This window comes from Limulus polyphemus, unplaced genomic scaffold (assembly GCF_000517525.1).
Source record: "Limulus polyphemus unplaced genomic scaffold, Limulus_polyphemus-2.1.2 Scaffold455, whole genome shotgun sequence".
Lineage (NCBI taxonomy): Eukaryota > Metazoa > Arthropoda > Merostomata > Xiphosura > Limulidae > Limulus > Limulus polyphemus.
In genome coordinates this window covers 510103-514087 of record NW_013666065.1, presented here as the reverse complement: position 1 = coordinate 514087, position 3985 = coordinate 510103, and positions in this window count along the sequence as shown.

Below are 3985 nucleotides of genomic sequence, written 5' to 3'. Positions count from 1 at the left end.
CTGTAACAAACCTGGGCACAAGAAAGCTCAATGCTGGAACTTCAACACGGCAAGAAAGGCTGTTACCCAGAAAGGTTGTTGGAATTGTGGAGAGCAAGGACATATGAGGAGCCAGTGTAAGAAAAATACTACCATTAAGTCAGCTTCTGGGTAACCAGTAGTGGTTGGTGCTAAGGAACACCCACCAATCCCCATCGTGAAAGTCCCAACAGCTAAGTGTAAAATGCCCAGCACATATAGTGCCTACGTGACAGGGAAGCTGGATGGCCAAAGGTGCAACTTTGTCATAGCTTCTGCATCTCAGCAAACCCTTGTGAGTATCAAGATACTGGATCACAAAGAAGTACCCGAAGCCATACAGAAGCTCTGTGGTGTGACGGGACATTATGCAAGGTTGTGGGGACCAGTGTGGATAACTATTCAGCTCATAGACATGAAGGACAGGTACAAAGTATACTTGGCTGACATTGAATACCAATGCATATTAGGGTTGGACTACTTACTACCGAGGAAGTTTGTAATTAATTTTGATAAAATGACGTTTGGGAACAACAAAGACCAAATTCCGGTAACTGTTAAAAGAGAGGTTGAACTAACTAGGTGTCATCAAGCTGAAGTCAAAGTGACTGAAGGAGTTGATGATGGTGAAGTGAAACCAGGTATAGATATTAAATCAGAGCAGCCGAAAGACCAAGATTTGAAGCCAATAATTGATTTTATATTTACATTATATTTTGTTATTTGTCTTGAGTTGAATTCTAGCTATTGTTGTTTCGTGAGATGTACATTTTAATTTGGTTCATAATTGTTACTACTCAGTCTTATCTGGTTATGTTTAGTTTCAGGATTTTGATTTTTGTGACTTTATTTGGGTTTAGAACATAAAACTATGATGATAGTTTGTTTACATTTCCTTTAATGATTTTTTATGGATAAAACTTCTTTAGCTAGATTTACAATAACTAACGACAATATTTAAGTTTACAAGGCATGGCTCTATGTTACAATCCACAGTAGTTACAGTCAAAATATAATTATTTATGATACCTGAATATAAAATTCATTGACACTACTATATTTGGTTAAGAACTAACGAATCTAATAAATGTCATCCTCAATACAGACATGTAAAATCTGAATTCCGTTAAACGTATCCTCCATATTGCAGAAAATGTAAATGTTATCTGTGATGTTATTTGCTTGTTTCAGAATTTTCAGTAAACCTACACAAGGGCCACATGCCCATAGATGTCCCTAATTTTGAACTGATAAACGATAATGAGGCAGTTACTCAATAGCACCCACCAATAACTCTTTGGCTGTTCTTATCTGACCAAACAGTGGAAATGGATCGTTACTCTTATAGTGCACCCATAGTCATAAAGTGGATCGCGTTTATGATGCAACGGGACGAGAACCATTAACCCCCGTATTCATAATTTCAGCATGCTAACCACTAGGTCACACTCGATCCATATCTCAGGTAAATGTATAATCCCTATTAAGGAAAAGACGATGCCATCACTGGTGAATATGCCGTCGAGACTTCTAAGAAATTTAACATTTATGGAGCGTTGAAAAATGTGTTGATTCGACTACTAACTGCTAAACAGTGATGTACGCTGAGAAACCTGTTTTCCAAGCTATCAGTAGTTTAAACATTGACCAACTATAATAAACGTGCCGATCCTTTTCTTTGACAACTTAAATCGGTGCTTAAATAAATGTGTCCTTTGCATTATGGATAAAAAAAAGTCTCCTAAACACTGGATTACAATTAATATGTCGTTCAGGCTATAAAAACTTTAAGTATTGAATGACCATAAATTAAGTGTGATGAGTATATGGTGTTTGAACATTGGACTGTGATAATAGATTTTCCCAACAATAATGAAGGTAAACAGTGGACTATGAGATAAAATATTTAATTAAAGTAGTTAGCTCATTCAGGATATAATCATGTTAGACACTGAGCTTTGGTAGTTAGATATTTAAGATTATAATAAAGGTAATCATTGGACTAAGATAATTAGATCATTCAGGCTAAAAGCAGGTTAAACACTGGTAGTTAAATAGTCACGAATACAATGAAGGCAATCATTGGACTAAGATAATTAGATCATTCAGGCTATGATGAGGTTAAACACCGGACTTTAGTAGTTATATATTCAAGATTATAATCAAGGTAATTATTGGATTACGTCAAACAGATCATCTAGACAATGGTTAGACTATGATAATTAGTTATTCCTTACTATAATCAAGTTAAGTAATGGACTGCGATGATTAGATCACCAAGAATGTAGTCGGGTTAAAACTTTGAAATGATCCAGTAATTATTAAGAATTTCTGATAAAGAATAAGCTAACTAGATCAGAACATGAAATATAAAATCATGAAACCGATGTTACACAATAAAATAATTAGAAGAAATTAATATTATAAAACTATTCCCAATAAACGTAAAGCGTTCAGACAATAGTGAAGTTGAACATTAGATTGCGGTAGCTACAGAGAAATGAACGAATTCCGCGTCGGTGACAGATTTAGATAACGAAAACAATAAAGTTAAGCAAATCGCCAGAGAAAGAAACGGTTTCAGTTGGTAACTTTTCAGACCAAGGAACCGATTGTAACAATTGAATATTATAAAGTTTAAAAAGTGAAATGTGATACAGGAATCTATGTTGATTTGCTTAACCCTAATGTATTATAAGGTTATTGTAAATGTATCCTCTATAAAAAATTTGAGATAAACTGTTCTGAACCAAGTGTTAATCATATAAAACTGTATCTGGCTTAGAAAAGATGAAATTTGTATTCATTGCATCATTACGCTTTGATTCTTACATCTTATTACAGAAATGTTTCTGCTTAATGTTTTTTTTTTTAATTCGTGGATTTAAAAGCATGTTTTGTTATAAAAACCGAATATTGAAAACTATGTAACATTTGTGTTTGTATATGCTCTGTAAAAGTGTGAGCTGTAAACTTCTCAAGTATTTCCAGTAGATCGTGATTCCTAGTCACCTTTTGTAAAAAAAAAGTTCTCGATAGTGCAGTTAGATTTCAAATGTGCAATAGAATAATGTGCCAGTTTTAGTGAATGACAAGGATTAGGCCTTCTTTCATATTATTTTCATCATTTCCAGAAATACGCAACAGACAAAAATACATTTGCTTATAACTTTTAACAGATTTCATACATTTGGAGAAAATATTCGGTTAATTGCTTGTTTGTTTGTCTTTAGAGCAAGCTCCCCAGTGGCACAGCGGTATGTCTGCGGACTTACAACGCTAGAATCCAGGTTTCGATACCCGTGATGGGCAGAGCACAGATAGCCCATTGTGTAGCATTGTGCTTAATTACAAACAAACAAATTTTAGAGCAAAACCATGATGGGCTACCTGCTGTGTTTGTTTGTTTGGAATTAAGCACAAAACTACACAATGGCCAATTGTGCTCTGCCCACCACGAGTATCGAAACCCAGTTTCTAGCGTTGTAAGTCCGCAGACATGGCGCTGTGCCACTGGGGGGCTACCTGCTGTGTTCACTGCGGGGAACTGAACCTCGGATTTTCGCGTTGTAAGTCCTTACATTTACCGTTGTCCCACTGGTGAACTGATTAATTGCAAATTATTATATAAAAAAAAAAAGACATTTCCTCGGGAGATTTTGTATGTATACTTTACGTAGTTAATTCCCTTTAGCGTATTTTGTTTGTTTGTTTGCTTGTTTGTTGTTAAGCGCAAAGCTACACATTGCGCTATCTGTGTTCCGCAGGTATCGAAACCCGATGTACAGAGTTGAACGCTCTGAGACTTAATGCTGAGACACAGGGAGCTTCAACATATAGTATAACCAAAACTAAAGTGTAGTAATGGAGAGAGTGAAATTACATTTTGTCAGATTAGGAAGTGTAACCATAGTTTACTCATGAACAGCAATGATAGTAGCATGTGAAAGAAAGAAAATATAGTAAT